General features: G+C 40.1%; 1 long non-coding RNA gene across 1 annotated transcript in view; it reads right to left on the bottom strand.

The window, feature by feature from the left end:
• LOC126934735 (uncharacterized) overlaps positions 1–17,976 on the bottom strand; it is a 178,988-nt gene that overhangs the window by 107,149 nt on the left and 53,863 nt on the right. The window contains exon 3 of the long non-coding RNA XR_007719105.1: positions 4,557–4,659. This is a non-coding gene — a long non-coding RNA (uncharacterized LOC126934735). The remainder of the gene's footprint in view (positions 1–4,556; positions 4,660–17,976) is intronic.

Genomic DNA, 17,976 nt, shown 5'->3' with positions numbered 1-17,976 from the left:
CTACCTCTGATCCATAATCATCAAATAGCTATTGTCTCAGGAGAAAATTTCCTGTTTAAGAATATCCCAGTCATTGTAGAAAACCAGTATTTTGGAAGTTGAAAGATTCTGAAACACTTAATCAAAATTGCATATATTTGTAAATTTATAAAAAGACATGGAACCAACCCAAATGCCCATCAAGGATAGAACGGATAAAGGAAATGTGGTGCATATACACCCTGTGCAGCCATAAAAAGGAATGAGCTCACGTCCTTTGCAGGATATGGATGAAGCTGGAAGCCATCATCCTCAGCAAACTAATACAGGAACAGAAAACCAAACACCACATGTTCTCACCCATAAGTGAACCACATGTTCTCACCCATGAGAACACATGGACACAGAGAGGGGAACATCACACACCAGGGCCTGTCAGGGCGTGGGGGGCAAGGGGAGGGAGAGCATTAGGATACATACCTAATGCATGCGGGGTTTAAAACCTAGATGATGGGTTGATAGGTGCAGCAAACCACCATGGCACATATATACCTATATAACAAACCTGCACATTCTACACATGTATCCCAGAACTTAAAGTAAAATCAGAAAGAAAAGAAAATACTTTATAATTATGTTTAAATATTTGATATAATTGTATTTAAATATAATTTAAATACTAAATAATTTGAATATTAAATACAATTATATTTAACGTCTATTCCATTAAATTATTTTGGATGAGTTAATTTGCCTCGAGTTATTGCCTCATTGATTGAAGAGCACTAAGTATTTCTTAGATTTTTAGAAAGTAAACTAACACATGATTCAGCAATTGCACTCCTTGGTATTTACTCTGATGAACTGGAAACTTACATCCACACAAAACCCTGCACAAGGATATTTATGACAGCCTTATCCATAACTGCCGAAACCTGGACACAATCAAGATGTCCCTTGTAAGTGAATGGATAAATAAACTATGGTACATCAGACAATGGAATACTACTCAGCACTAAAAGGAAATGAGCTATCAAACCAGGAAAAGACATGAAAGAAACTTAAATACGTATTACTAAGTGAAATAAGCCAACCTTCAAAAGCTACCTACCATATAATTCCAACTATATGACATTCTGGAAAAGGGATAACTATAGAAACAGTAAAAAAAAAAAAAAAAAAAAAAAAAAAAAGAAAGAAAGAAAAGAAAAAGATCAGTAGTTGCCAGGTTTTGCTGGGATGAAGGAAAAATTGGTGGAACACAGAGGATATTTAGGGAACTGTATGATACTATAGTAGTAGATACATGCCAGTAGACGTTTGTCAAAACCTATAGAATGTACTATACCAAGGGAGAACCCTAATGTAAACTTTAGGTGATGATGTGGCAATACAGGTTCATTGATCATAACAAATGTACCATTGTGGTGTGAGATGTGGATAGCGGAGTAGATTGTATGTGTGTGGGGACATGGGCTTTACGGGAACTCTCTGCACTTTCGGCTCAATTTTGCTAAAACTAAAACTTCTATAAAGATAAAGCTTCTTGATTAAAAAATAGTAATAAAACTGTCTCTAAAAGCACACTTACTAAAATGACATTGGCTTTAGATCTAATGGAAAGACAAAAACAGCAAGCTCTAGTAATGTTAAAATTACCAGAAGGATTTTGTTTTTAATGTTTCATTCTACTCCCTGAAGAGCTCCTAAGTTTGAGCCAACCACTTAAATAAAAAAGAATTTGGACTGAATCAGAATCAAAATTTTATTGGAAAAGTTCTGAACAGTTTTCATAATTTGATTTTTTAAAAATAAATGTATTACTTAACCTCTCTTCTATTTTCTATTTTGGGAATAATAGGCAGAGAAATGTGTTTAGGCTACTGTATGATAATCAGTTCTTACTAATATGGGAAGAAGGAAGAGAAGGATGAGGAAGAAAAGGAAAAAGATGACAGAATGTGGAAGGAAGAGAGGAGAAGAAGAAGAACAAGCTCTCTTTTTATAATTTTGTCCTGTGCTTCTTATCTGTATTGTCCTGTCAGAAAATCTCTCTCTGTAGAATCATAGTAAATGGAACCAGCATGTGTTGTGTTTTATGTGGTTTATATGATTTATTTTGAAGGGACAAAAATTTTTAAAAAGTAACTCAATAGAATCAGAATGGAAAGGTTTTATTGTGATTTTATGTGATCTTAAATGCTACATAGAAAATCTGGACCTAAAATAGAAGAGAAATAGATTATACCAGAAGGTTCCAAATTTAATAAAATAGACTCCACATACAGAAATTCTGGCAGACTAGCAGAAAGTGACTTAGAAAACAGTTATGTCCCCATCACAATATGCAACCCTCCAAGATTCCTGAGCTTGGCTTGAATAAAACAGGCCATTTCTGTATAAAGGGACTTCTCTTTCCTGGGATACCTAAGGCATTTACTAAGTGTATTAGTCAGTTCTTGCACTGCTATAAAGAAATACCTGAGACTGGATAATTTATAAAGAAAATAGGTTTAATTGGCTCATGGCTTCTACAGGCTGTACAGAAAACATGATGCTGGCACCTACTTGGCTTCTGGGAAAGGCTCAGGAAACTTAAAATCATGGTAGAAGTCCAAGAGGCAGCAAGCACTTCACATGGCCAGAGCAGGAGAAAGAAAGCAAGAGGGGATGTGCTACACACTTTTAAACCACCAGATCTCATGAGAACTCACTCACTCTCATGACAACAGTACCCTGGGACAACTCTGCCTCCATGATCCAATCACGTCCCACCAGGCCCCACCTCCAACACTGGAGATTACAATTGAACATGAGATTTGGGCAGGGACATATATCCAAACCATATCATTCTGTCCCTGGCCCCTCCCTAAACTCATGTCCTTCTCACTTTTCAAAATCCCTTCTCAACAGTCACCCACATTCTTAACTTATTTCAGCATTAAATCAAAAGTCCAAAGTTCAAAGTCTCATCTGACACAAGGCAAGTCACTTCCACTTATGAGCCTGTAAAATCAAAACCAAGTTAATTACCCCCAAGGTACAATGAGGGTATCAGCATTGGGTAAATATTCTCATTCCAAAAGGGAGAGATCAGCCAAAAAAAATTTTTTTTAAAAAAGGAAGGTTCCTGGCCCCATGCTTGCCTGAAACCAAGCAGGGCAGTCACTAAATCTTAAAGCTCCAAAAGAATTTATTTTGACTCCATGTCTCATCCCGGGCACACTGTTGCAAGGGGTGGGCTTCCAAGGCCTTGGCCAGTCCCCCCCTGTGGCTTTGCAGGATACAGCCCCTGCAGCAGCTCTCAAGGGCTAGCATTGAGTGGTTATGGCTTTTTCAGACTGAGGGTATAAGCTACTGGTGGTTCTACCATGCTTTATCATTCTGGGGTCTGGAGGACGATGACCCTCTTCTCACAGATCCCCTAGGCAGTGCCTCAGTGGGAACTCTGTGTGGGGGCTTCAACCCCACATTTCCCCTCTGCAGTACCCTAGTAGAGGTTCTGCATGAGGGTTCTACCTCTTATTCAGGCTTCTGCCTGGACATCCATGCATTTCCATACATTCTCTGAAATCTAGGTAGAGGCTCCCAAGCCTCAACTCTTGCATTCTGTGCACCCGCAGGCTTAACATCATATGGAAATAGTCAAGGCTTATAGCTTGCATCCTCCAGAGCAGCAACCCACGCTTTACCTGGGCCCCTTTTAGCCATGGCTGAAGCTAGAGCTTCTGCGACACAGGAAGCAGGGTTCTGAGGCTGTGCATTACAGTAAGTCTTGGGCCTGGCCCACAAAACCATTCTTCCCTCAGGGGTCTCTGGGCCTGTGATGGAAGGGGCTGCCAAGATGGTCTCTGAAATGCCTTCAAGGCTTTTTCTCAGTTGTCTTGGCTGTTAGCATCTGGCTTCACTTAGGCAAGTTTCTGCAACCTGTTTGAATTCATCCCCTAAAAATGGGCTCTTCTTTTCTACCACATGACCAGGCTGCAAATTTTTCAAATTTTTATGCTCTGCTTCCCTTTTAAATACAAGTTCCAGTTTCAGGCCATATCTTTGCTTATGCAGATGAGGATAGGTTGCTAGAAGCAGCCAATCCACATCTTAAACACCTTTGCTCTTTAAAAATTTCTTCCACCAGATACCCTAAATCATCTCTCTCAAGTTCAAAGCTCCACAGATCCCTAGAGCAAGGGCACAATACAGTCAGGCTCTTTGCTAAAGTATAGCAAAAGTGACCTTTACTCTCACTCTCAGTAAGTTCTTCATTTCCATCTGAGATCTCCTCAGCCTAGATGGATTTCATTGTTCACATCACTATCAGCATTTTGGTCACAACCATTCAACAAGTCTCTAGGTAGTTCCACACTTTCCCTCATCTTCCTGTCTTCTTCTGAGCCCTCCAAACTGTTCCAACTTCTGCCTATTACCCAGTTCCAAAGCTGCTTGCACATTTTCAGGTATCTTTATAGAAATGCCCCACTCCTTAGTACCAATTTTCTGTATTAGTCAATTCTTACACTGCTATAAGGAAATATCAGAGACTGGGTAATTTATAAAGAAAAGAGGTTTAGTTGGCTTACGGTTCTGCACGCTGTACGGGAAGCATCTGTTCAGCTTCTGGGGAGGCCTCGGGAAACTTACAATCATGGCAGAAGGCAAAGGGGGAGTGAGCCCTTCACATGGCTGGAGCAGGAGAAAGAGAAAGAAGGAGGAGTTGTTACGCACTTTTAAACAACCATATCTCACAAGAACTCACTCACTATTGTGACAACAGTACCAAGGAAGAAATCTGCCCCCATAATCAAATCACCTCCCACCAGGCCCCACCTCCAACATTGGGGATTACAATTGAACATGAGATTTGAGCGGGGACAGATATCAAAACCATATTACTAAGCAATTAAAGGGAAGATTCCAGAGGTAGAGCAGAAGGTCCAATCCCCCAACCAGAGTTAATTTTACATCTTCCTAACATACTCCACACTTACTTCTTCATCCTGTCTCCTAAGAGTTCCACTATCCATCCCATTGCTGAAGTCAGTAACCTATGAGCAATCCACACTTCTTCCACTTCCTCACTCCAGATATCCACTCGCCAAATCCCTTTGGTCCCATATATACAATGGTACTAGATTCTGTATACGCTACTCCATTCCCACTGTCAGTTTCCAAGTAGAGATCCTATTATCTCTTCCCTAGACTAATATAATACCCTCCTCCCTAGCCTCCCTCTAATCTTATGGGAATGACTCCCATCCATTCTGCCCTTGACAGCCAAATCAACTTCCAAAACACAAATCCTGCTGATCCTTAGCCAGTAAGTACCCATATTGCCACACAGTTGTTTAAGTCTGTGTGGTTAATATATGTAGCGCCTGCTAAATATTAAATATTATCCTGGGAGTTGATCTTGCCACTCTCTTCCTTAAAACCACTCTCTTATTTAAAATGTATTGTTTTCAGGACATAATTTAATGCAAAGCGGGAGAGATAATTTCATAAAATACCATTTTTGTTTGTTATCTCCTTTATTACCTAATGCTGCTTCCAAACTGGTGACCAAGCTTTGCAATTCTTTGCCCTAGAGATTCTGATGGAAGAAAATTAGAAACTGAGGTCTTTTATAAATATCTACATCATTTGAAGACTTAGACAGTACTTAGATTAGACAGTACTTAGATTAGACTTAGACAGTACTTAGACAGTACCTGGAAGAAGAGGAGACAGAACAGATGAAGTCATAGAAAATAATTGTAGGACATTGGGGGTGAAATAGAAAAATGTATGCACAATAGGAATCTAAATGCTACACCTCAATAGTGCAGTAGAAAGGTGGAGAGTCCTCAGAATAAAAGGCGGAACGGTCCACCCAGAGAATCTAGATCCTAGGCACTAGAGTTCCCACTTCAACAAAGAGTCTCATAGGTGACTACCAATCCACAAACCTGCAGGAATCAAAAGGGTATGAAGGCTGGAACAATGGGCTCTCCGTGACAACCACTGTGGTCAGATGATTGATGCGCTAAAGGGTCTCTCTAAATGTGTGAACTTTGGAGCATGGGAAGCTCCAAGAATAATGAAAGTGTTGTCTGTCTCATGAGTGCCTAAGGCATCCTATCATGGATCTTATTATGCTCAATATAGCTACCATTTTTTGTTACCATTTTTGGCTACCATTTGTCAGCCCAGGTGATGGTAAACTTTTTCTGTAAAGGGCCAGACAGTAAATATTTAACCCCAAATTGTGACCAATATGGTCTGGCACAGCCACTCAACTCTACTGTTATATGACGAAACAGCCAAAGACAATATGTAAATGAATGGGCACATCAGTGTTCCAATAAAACTTTATTTGCAAAAACAAGCAGTAAGGCAGATTTGGCCCAAGGGCTGTAATTAGCCAACTTCTAGTCCAACATATTAAATTACAAGCTCACTGAGGTCAAAGATCATATCTTTTACTAAACCAGCAAAAAACTATCGAGAATTTACCATCAAAATCCCTGAAAAGCTGGCCATCAGGACTTAGTAGTGATTAAGACAAAATATGTTCTCTAATGTAGCTTAGATTCTACCACAAAAGGGGAGATAGCACATAAATAACATTAATATCTGAGAGCAAGCAATCTTATTCACCGATGAGTCTCTACTGCCCTGCACAATATTCACTCCCCACCAAGTACTGAGTATAAATTTGCTCAATGAACATGTCTAGTACTGTAACACTTTTGGCCAACCCTCAGCTCCCTCCTGCCTAAGCAGTTAGAGGCTTAAGCTGCTGAAACTTCCAAGAGGAAGTGGAATCACAGGTTAGTCTGAAAGCAGCTGGCTCAATCACTCATTATTTTTAACGAAACCACAAGCCAGTGCCTGACTCCAGTTCCCACCAGGAGCTGAAGAACATCTTCAGTGTGTGCTCTCCTACAAGGACACATGTGCTGAAATGACAGGGAATGAACAGCTCTTGTGGTAAGCTGAGTAATGCCCCTCAAGGATATCCACATCCTCATCCCCTGAATCTGTGAATGTATGGTCTTACATGGCCGAAAGGACTTCGCAGCTACAATAAAGTTAAGGATTTTGACATGGCGACAGTATCCCATATGATCCAAATGAGCCCAATATCATCACAAAGGTCCTTATAAGAGTGATACAGGAGAGTCAAAGAGAAGCAAAGGTAAGAGGGGACGGGGTCAAGGGGGAGATTTGAAGATGCTATATGGCTGGCCTTGAAGGTGGAGAAGGAAGTCATGAGTCAAGGAATGTAAGTGGTCTCTAGGAGCTAAAAAAGGCAAGAAATATATTCTCCCCTAGAATCTCCAAAAGGAATGCACCCTGCTGATATCTTGATTTTAGCCCTTGTAAGACTCAGTTCACATATCTGACCTCCAGAACTGCAGGATAATGAATCTGTGATACGTGGTGACTGCAGCTAATAGGAAACTAACACAGTCCCTCGCTGCAGAGCTGTCGACAACTGAAGAGACCTGCAAGCCTTCTGAGTCTTACGGTAGATGCCTTGACCTACCTGCACCACCTCTGTGTTTGCAGCTCTCTTTCCAGAGGCAGCCTTGCAGAGATCCCCAGGCACCATCTGGGAGGCTGAGTGAAGCTGGGGCAGCCCAGGATTGTTGCCCACTCTGTTCCTTTTCCCCCTTCATGGGCCTTCACCAGCTGCCACATCAAATCCAGGCAAGGCTCTAGAAGACTACCCTCCCATACTTTCCACCTGTGCCTCAACCTTGATTCACCCCAGGCCAGCAGAGCTGTTTGTGTCTTTGGAAGAAATCACTGTTCTCAGATACTTCTCTACTGTGCAACTGGATACACCCAGACAGCCTAGGGAGTAAGCTCCCAGAGAGGTCAATGCCCACCTAGGACACATCAAACACACCTGTGTCAATTCCAAACTTTGAGCACAAAAAAAAAAAAAAGAATTACTCAAGAAGGTGCTGATAAAACTTTAAATGTATAGGCCTCCCAATCAGAATGTGCTGCCAAGAACAGTTCCCTGTGGCTCTACCTCTCTCTACTCCCATCACTGAAATTGCACCTTTTTCATCAATGTAGGCCTTAGTTCACAGATCTATAGAAAGAAGATTGGACTAGATAATTGTTCTAAGGAATCATCTATTGCACCATGACCTGTGACCTAAAAAAGGGTTTTCTTAATGGGTTTAAGCTGCTTTCCAGCTTTTACCTCAGAGCACCAAGGGTCCTCTGCCCTAGAGTTCGTTCCACAGAGTCCTGCAAGGCCTCCAGAATTTACAGGTCTGGTTTAGCCAGTTAGGCCAAAATTGTTTTCATGTGATGGGCTAAAATATAGAATTCCTAATATTGCTAAGTATGCATTCTCTTTAATTGATTTGATTTTTATAAACCTAAACCTGTGCCCACTTTTGTATCATTTTAGCTGCATTTATTCTATTCTTTTTGTAATAACTTTTCTACTGTATTTTCTTTCTTTCTTTTTTTTTTTTTTTTTTTTTTTTTTTGAGACAGGGTCTTGCTCTGGCACCCAGGCTGGAGTGCAATGGCATGAATTCTCAACCTCCTGGGCTCAAGTGATCTTCCCACCTCAGCCTTCCAAGTAGCTGGGACTACAGGTGCATGCCTCCACACAGAGCTAATTTTTTAAATTTTTTTGCAGAGATGGGATTTTGCCTCATTGCCCAGGCTGGTCTTGAACTCCTGGCCTTAAGCAATCTTAACACCTCAGCCTTCCAAAGTGCTGGGATTACAGGTGTGAGCCATCACGCCTGGCCTTTTACTCTATTTTCATTGTTCTTAGTTTATTTTGCCTCTTTATGATTATTGATACTACTTTCTTACTTCCATTCTTCTTAGGGCTTTATCAAGTTTCCATTTTACTTGTTTTATCCTGTTTTTATTCTAATCTCAGTTGCTTTAGCATTTTTAAATTTTTCTAACTAGTTAATTTTTATTATATCTTTTCTGGTTATTTAAATTACATAACTGAAAAGCACAGAGATAATCTGCAGGAATAGCTCATAATCCAAGCAAGAGAAGTAGAATGTTTTCCTCTTCAGAAATCTACCAATTTGTTCTCTTGGTAATTCATAGACATTAGTAAGTATTATTAGTAGTCTGTGGATTGGGAAACTATAACAAGTACAATTCGGAGTCTCTCTGAGCACCAGAGGCTTAAATCTCCCTGCGGTAAGCTAAGATGTTAGTAGGGGTTAGAATAAAGGGGAGTACGAGATAAAAGCTTAAGTACTTCAACCGTGGGTATCCCCGGGGAGCTCAAAGTCAGTAAAGAGCTCTTCTAAACCTAATATGGAAGGCTTCTTGGTCTTAATATGACCCACTTCTTACTATTTCTTAATAATGTTAAATGTATTTGCTGACCAACAAATTGTGTTTTTATTACAAGATAATAAAAACTTCACTGTATTGACCTAGAAAACGGATCAATTTAAAAAGTAAAATAGTTTTTAATTATTTTTATTTTATTTATTTACTCATTAATATTTAGAGATTGAGTCTCTCATTCCATCTCCCAGGCTAGAGTGCAGTAGAACGATCATAGCTCATTGTAACTTCGAACACCTGGACTTAAGTGATCCTCCAGAGTAGTTGGGACTACAGGTGTGCACCCTCATACCCAGCTAATTTTTCTATTTTTTTTAGAGATGAGGTCTCACTATGTTGCCCCGGCTAGTCTCGAACTCCTGGGCTCATGAAATGCTCTTACCTCGGCCTCCCAAAGTGCCGGAATTACAGGCATGAGCCACTGTGCTCAACTAAAACTATTTTTAAATATCCATTTTTAAAAGTTAAAACAGCATAGGTCCATATACATTAAATAATCTTTAAAGCTTATTTAAACTAATAATGTGAACATTAAAAAAATAGCTGAGTAGAGTATTTTAAAACATATCTGAGTCTAAAACTGAATCACTGTTATGCTTCTGAAGACTTTCTTTACATAATCTTGTTTTTAAATTTTTTCATAAAATTATCTGCAAACTTCAAAGTTTTATTTTATGCTTAATAAATATAAAATTAATGACTTTTCTCAGTTTAATTGACTTTTCTCAGTAGACCATTATAATATTTAATTAGAAAATACTTTTTGCAGGTGCTGAGGTTACTGGAAAATTCAGGGCAGTTTCTACTGAATTAAAGACATTAGCATTTTTTTAATTTGGGGGATTAAATGTATAAAAATTTAACCCAAGTATACCCAAAATAACTCTATTTTTGCCTCTTTAAAATATTATTATTTAGTAATATTATATTACAAAGCAACAGTTATCAAAAAAGTTGTCTTAGTGATTCTTTGGAATGTGTCACCAGATTTAGATGTTACTAAATTATAGGCATTTCTGTTTTCATTCCATTTTGTAACAGAATATAAGCATTCCTAATTAAAATTAGGCACTTCTTCAAAAGAATCTTTCCTAAATCAAGATATCCTTTTGTGATTTTATCTCTTATTTGGAGATACAGTCGTATTTAGTAATTAGTATCTGGGCACCATTGGTGGATTGGAGAGCCAGAAGGGGTATTCCCCTTCCAGCTCGAAGTCAACGGCATCTCAGGTAGAGAATGTATCTTTCCGATGGCTTCAGTTGCTGCTATCAGGCCTCCTGTGGTTCCGGTTTCTGACTGGTGATCCTAGCCCCTGGGCTCAGGAAACACCATATACTCTTTTTGTCCCTTCCAGCCTAGGAGTCGTATTGACGTCTTACTATTGCTAATCTCTGAGTTTCTTGACTGCCCCCTTAGGCTTCTCAGCTCTTTCATCACTCATGTTTTAATTCTCTGCATTAAATAGTCTATGTTTACAATACTTAAAGTAGTATTATCCTGGTTAAACCTGACAGAATCACCCCTGGTCCAGTTAGCTGGGAGGGTAGGATAACATGACCCCCTTCCCAGACTTTTGACCAGGGATATACGCAAGCAGGCAAACTGATAAACACATCCCCTGCTCCTGACTGCAAGGGGTGCAGAGATGAAGGGAAGCTGAACAGTGGCAGGGGCCCTAACAGAATGTGGAGAACACTAGAGAGCCTCCAGTGTTCTTTCTGCAACCTTTACCTTGGCCATCCTAGAAAGGATGGACTCAGGCTACTCAGTATCAAACTTCCCCAAAGCTAACATTAGTGTAGCCCAATTCTTCAACTGGCTAAGCTAGAAAACAGGTCATTCTTTGTCAAATGCAAAGTTTGTTTTCTTTCTTTCCTTTTTTTTTTTTTTTTTTTTTTTTTTTTTTTTTGAGATGGAGTGTTGCTCTCTTGCCCAGGCTAGAGTGAAATGGCACGATCTTGGCTTACTGCAACCTCCGCCTCTCAGGTTGAAGCGATTCTCTTGCCTCAGCCTTCCAAGTGGCTGAGATTACAGGCACGTGCCACCATGCCCAGCTAATTTTTGGTATTTTTAGTAGAAACGAGGTTTCACCATGTTGGCCAGGCTGGTCTCGAACTCCTGACCTCAGGTGATCCACCCTTCTCAGCCTCCTAAAGTGCTGGGATTACAGGCGTGAGCCACTGTGCCTGGCCGAAAGTTCTTGCTTTCCTATACACAAAAGAAATGCAGATAAACTCTGTGAATTGTTGGCTGACTTGCATATCTCAAGTGTGAAGATTTATTTGATGAAAATGTTAAATATTTGTGAGTTTATAGCTCATGAGGTGCAGCTATATGTTTAAATTAATGGAGTTTTATTGGCAGAGTAAATGTACACTTGCTTCTAATAATCCACACAATAAAAATTAGGCCTGTCCCAAGTGCCTTAGCTATGGAGTAATCTGTATCAGTCAGAAAAACTTAACTCCACCCCCAGAAAGAGAGGTTAGTTACCTTCAGATTGTCTCCGTTTATTTACTATGTAGACTCTAAATCACATACTGGGGAGATTACCCATGTTGTCAAGGTTTCCTTTCAAGAAACACAAACTCTTCACAGGTCAGGTAGCACTTAAAGCTCATGCAATGGAGAATAAATACAAAGTTGGCCATTCTGGCATTCAGAGGGGAAAAGTCTTTAAAGAATGAAAAACATTCCTATAGTTAGTTGTATAAGTGTACTGAACCATGGGGCATTGCATGAGCCAATTTTGAGGCAATTCGTGAGTAAGAGAATTGATAAAGTGGTTAGAAAGGAGGCATAGTCCACACCAAGACAAGATTACAGAGCCCTTTGGATAAATTAGGATTTCACCTGTTGCCCCCAATTCATGTTTTTTTGTTTGTTTGGTTTTTTGTGTGTGTTTTTTGTTTTGTATTTTTAGTAGAGACAGGGTTGCACCATGTTAGCCAGGATGGTTTTGATTTCCTCACCTCGTGATCCACCCACCTTGGCCTCCCAAAGTGCTGGGATTACAGGCGTGAGCCACCGCTCCCGGTCCCCCAGTTCACGTTTTTATCTGGAAGGAGGAACTTGCAGATTGGAGTGACTCATCCTTCAAGTGTGTTCTTTAGGCAGGGACTCCATCTAGTGGTTTGCCCTGGAAATTAACCCACAGCCTTTATTAAATACACACTATTTCTTTTCACAGACTTTATGAAAATAGAAAACCAGAGCTCCCTCACGTAGCATGGCTGAGGAAAATTTCCCTCCTGAACCCACTGAATCCTGTCCTTTCATTGCTTGCTGAGAACTGCAGCATTCTTAACCTCTAGATTTTGCCATGCCCTCTCCATTCATGGAGATTTCAACCAGTGTATCTCTTTGTACATAGAAGAAAACTGTGATTTCTAACGACCGAAGAAACAAAACTGTGTGTGTCTGTGTGTGTGTGTAGAGTGTATAGACTGTGCTAAGAAAGAGCTCAGCTGTAGAATAAACAACAGCAATTGGTAAAGGTATGGACATAGCATATGTATTAGTAAGAACAACAGGAGAATGGAATAATGTTAATTGGACAATGAGATAAAAGCAGTTGCACAAACTTGCAAGGGAGGAACACCACAGTGCCTCACAGGACCAGGACCAGGAAGCAGAATGGGGCCTAAACAAGCTGAATATCAGCTGGGACATACATAGTTCAAGGCCCTGAATCAGTGACGTCAGATTTCCAGAGCTCTCCTGCTCCTATATGCAACTTTGAGCAAGTCCTTCTCCAGGTGAGCTTCTGACATTTTATCACTGGATTTTTTTTTTTTAAACAGAGTTTCACTCTTGTTTCCCAGGCTGGAGCGCAATGGTGTTATCTTGGCTCACTGCAACCTCTGCCTCCTGGGTTAAAGTGATTCTCCTGCCTCAGTCTCCTGAATAGCTGGGATTACAGGCACGTGCCACCATGCCCGGCTAATTTTTTGTATTTTTAGTAGAGACGGGGGTTCACTATGTTGGCCAGGCTAGTCTCAAACTCTTGACCTCAGGTGATCCACCTGCCCCGGCCTTCCAAAGTGCTGGGATTACAGGTGTGAGCCAGCACACCTGACCTTATCACTGGATCTTAAAGCCGCTTTAGGCCACATACCCCTTGGCAGGTCCGATAAGCACTATGGACTCTCTTCTCTCACTTACATTTAATTTTTGTACACAATTTTTATGATTTAAGGACATCCTTGATTCCTATTTTTAGTATTTTGTAGAAAATAGGCCCGTGACAATTCTTAGCACTGGTGCAGTTTTTTCCTTTGTTTGATATTTCCTTACTTTCACTCTTAAACATTTCTGAGTCCCTTCTGTGTGTGCTCTCACATATTATTCAGTGCCACTGACTCTGTTTTCCCCAGCGTTGTTCATTTTTCCTTCTATTTTCCATTATTCATTTGTGTCATCTCTCTCCGTTTATGTGCTTTCTTTATTAGACATGTCTTTCTTTATTAGACATGTCTTCTTTCAGCCACACGAAGAGCAAAGAGCCCACTTAAAGAAAATCTTTATGTCCCTCAAGAGAGAATCAGAAAACATGACATGGGAAAGCAGATGAGTGATAGTAAGAAAGAAATTCTAAGAAGTCATGACAGTGAAAAATAAAGGAAGAAATGTACAGAAAGACACCAGATGAAGACCCTTCCAATTTAGGGCAGGAGCTTTCAGTTTTTATGAATGTGTGGCATATTTTCAAATGCTAGAAATCTTGGGAGCATACGTGAATGTGTGGAGGATATTTTTCCCCCAAAGATGCTCAGAACAATGACTTTCATCCCAGAGACTCTTGTTAAAATGCAATTTTGGCATCCTGCCCATTGAGAGGGGTCTGTGTCCCCTCCCCTTGAATCTGAGCAGTCTCTAACTCACTTATAACAAATAGATTGCAGTGAAAGTAAATTCTAAAGTGAGGTCAGAAAGGGTGAGGGTCCCATGGAACACCTGCACTGAGGTCTTTAGTTCCCATGTGAGCACTCCAACTGCTCTGAGGCTGCCATGCTGTGAGGAAGCAAGCTAATTTACATGAGGAGACAACATGGAGAAGCCCTGAGACTATCTGAAGAAGAGATATAAGTGAGAGAGATCTAGCTGTCCCCAGCTGCTCCATATCGCTACTGTTATAGCTGTAGCCACCAGCTCACTGAAACTTCATCCAGAACCATCCAGCAGAGCCTTTCCCCAAATCACTAACCCACAGAAACCAAGAGATGATAAAACAATTGTTGTATTAAGCCAGTAAGTTCTGGAGTAATTTGTTACACAGTGGTAAATAATTGGAATGAAAAGAAAGCATTGAAACAATTCTAAAGAAGTCAGAGATCATTAGAATATAATCACCACTGCAGAATAATTGTGACTCACACTGTCTATAAAAACATCCTCGATTTCTTCCACAGACTCTCCTCAGCAACGTTCCCTTCTGGGTATACTCAAGCTCCAGTAAACACTCTCATTCCGTGACCCTGGCTTGATATAACTATTCTATACCCTGTCCTGCAGTGCCTCCCTGACCAACTCATCTCAATGTGTCATTTCACAGACACCAACATAATAGCAAAAGTATTTGGATCAAAATCTAGTGGTTCACCTAGTACCCAGAACTTGATGTCTAATACTATTTTTCAATATAAGGAACCAGGGATCCTTGGAAAAATGGCTGATTCCAGAGCTGGAGCATGGAAAATACAAAGTGAGCCCGAAGTATCTTTCAGTGCTAGAAAGTAAAGAAGTATTCAAAAAGCAAAAATAGGAGTCAAACTGAAAGAGCACCTGACGGCCAAAGCTAAAATAATTTGAAGAAAAAAATAATGTAATATTAGATTATTATCCAAAATACAAATAAATATTTATCCATCTCCCTTTTATAGATAATATTTGGAAAACAATTATAGCGGACAACAATAATTACTTACATACATTACTACATGATAGGTCCTATTCTAAACACTTTGTATATATTAATTATTTTAAGGTAAATACTATTGTCGTAATCATTTTACAGATGAGAAACACAAGGCTTGTCATGTCAAGGCACAGATCGAAAAGAATAACATTTGTACAGCACATTGTAGGTCCTGGCAGGCATAAGAAACCATCTGTAGGGGCACTGGCCACCTCAGGCCCTATCTAGCCACCCAAGAGTTGAGACTACTAGTGAATTGTTTCAAGGCACACCAAGAAGCTCTGGTATCATTTTCTCAATGTACACAGCCTATAACTTAAACCTAGGTCTACCTAGGTCACACCAAAATGTGACCTCTTGAGCTCTCTGCCCTATAACCAAAATAGTAAATTCCAACACTGTGCTAATAACTATATTAAGATTATATGATCATACTGATTCAATGTAGAGTCTCAGAAGCTGTACAAACTCTTTCAAGGCCCTGAAGAAAATGTAGCTATTAATCTATTGAATAAAAAGTAAAGTATCTGCCCAAGCAAGACACCCAGGACTAACCTGCTCGATGGAGAGACACATTAAAACCTCTCAAGCAGAACACAGCTAACCTGAACTCTCTGTTCCCACAACTTTAGCTGAGTCTCACTTCTAGGGGGAAAACACACACACACACAAGGGAACAAGCTGATTTATTTCCTTGACCTAGAACAAAAATCACAACATCTAGGGATTTTTTGAGGTCAGAACAAACTCAAGGTCCAGCCTCCACCCTCTTCCACTATAGGAACATTATTAGAAAAGGGAATAATGGCACTGTAAAAACAGAGCAGAGAGCAGACAGGGGAGGGAACAAGGGAGAGGGTGGAATATTCATTACAAACACCTGCTACGTGCTAAGACCTATGCCAGACACCATCTAGCATCACTTCATTGCTTTTCAGAGCAACAGTTTGAGAAAAGTGTCATGAACTCCATTTTACATGTGAACCCAAGGTTTAGAGAGGTAAAATAATTTGCCTAAGATCAGCTAATCAGTGATGAAGACAGTATTTGAGTACAACTGTGACTGGCTCCAAAACCCATGTCTTGGATAATTAAAGGGATAGGCAGACCCCTAAGCTCAAAGGAAAGCTAGGCCCTACAGAGGGAGATCCAGAAAGGTCCTCATGACGCTGACAGAATGCAGGTCCCAAACTCCATGTTTGTTAAGAAGGGATAAATCTAAAAACAGAAACGAATGGCATATCTACCTTAGTACAGGTAGGTATGACAGTGGGAAATGACTCAATAGGGATACATCAGGGTGTCATAGAAGGCGGGATTACAGAGGCAGGCTTCCTGTCTCACAGAAGCAGAGAATGCCAACCATAAGCTAACATTTATTAAGTGATGCTATAATCTAAGTGAGTACCCCAAAATTCATGTGTTGGAAACTGAATCTTCAATGCAATAGTGTTGAGAGGTGAGGCTTTTTGGAAGATATTTAGGTCATGAGAGCTTCTCTCTCATTAATGGATTAACACCACTATAAAAAGGGCTGCAGAAGTGGATCCTCTCTCTTCTGTTCTTCTGCGATGTGAGGACACAAGGTTCCTCTTCTCCAGAGGATGCAGCAACAAGGCACCATCTTAGAACCTGAGAATGAACCTACTGGTGCCTTGCTCTTAGACTTCCCAACCTCCAGAACTATAAGAGATAAATTTCTGTTCTTTACAAATTACCCAGTGTCAGGTATTCTGTGATAGTAGCCCAAAATGGACTAAGACAGATGCTTACAATATGCAAGATGCTTTTCTTAATAAGTATTTTCTTACTTAATTCTTGCAGCAGCCCTATGAGGAAGACGCAAATATTATCTCCAGTCTACAATGTGAAACTGAGAACTAAATTGCTTACCTAACTAACCTAATGTCCCTTAGAAAGTCAGGATAGAGACAGGAACTCTGATTCCAGAACCCAAGTTCTTAACCACGAAGGGGAAAGAAATTAAATTCAAATACTAAGGTTCATACTATATTATTCAGTCTAATTAGAGTATTAAGTTGTATTGCTATTACAATAATGAATTTTACTTTTCTCTAGTAATGAATTTTATTAGCATTAATTTTTATTACCACAGTTTTGAATTTTAGTATTACTATAACACTTGGCTTAATATTAATAATGTATTGTATGTATTATTTTAGTACTGGGTTTTATGGTGATGGTTATTATTGTCACAGTTCAGGATTTTATTATTGCTATAATATTTAGTGTGTTAATAATTACTTTTGGTCGGGCCCGGTGGCTCACACCTGTAATCCCAGCACTTTGGGAGGCCGAGGCGGGTGGATCACGAGGTCAAGAGATCGAGACCATCCTGCCCAACATGGTGAAACCCCGTCTCTACTAAAAAGACAAAAATTAGCTGAGCATGGTGGTGTGTGCCTGTAGTCCCAGCTACTCAGGCGGCTGAGGCAGGAGAATCGCTTGAGCCCGGGAGGCAGAGGTTGCAGTGAGCCAAGATTGCGCCACTGTACTCCAGCCTGGTGACAGAGCAAGACCTTGTCTCAAAATAAATAAATGAATAAATAACAAAATAATAATTACTTTTAAGACCTATATAGAAGAGGGGGTGGGGAATGACAATCATGGTATGAAACCAATCTCATGTTTGCATGTGTCAAATGAAGAATGGGTAAATGCAGCACTCTGTGGCCAACGCTGCAAATTAGATTATCCAACAAATATTAAAAGCCCTTCTAATG

Source organism: Macaca thibetana, chromosome 14 (genome assembly GCF_024542745.1).
Source record: "Macaca thibetana thibetana isolate TM-01 chromosome 14, ASM2454274v1, whole genome shotgun sequence".
NCBI classification, from domain to species: Eukaryota; Metazoa; Chordata; class Mammalia; order Primates; family Cercopithecidae; genus Macaca; species Macaca thibetana.
Note: the sequence above shows the minus strand (reverse complement) of the source record. Positions and strands in the feature narration are given on the sequence as shown.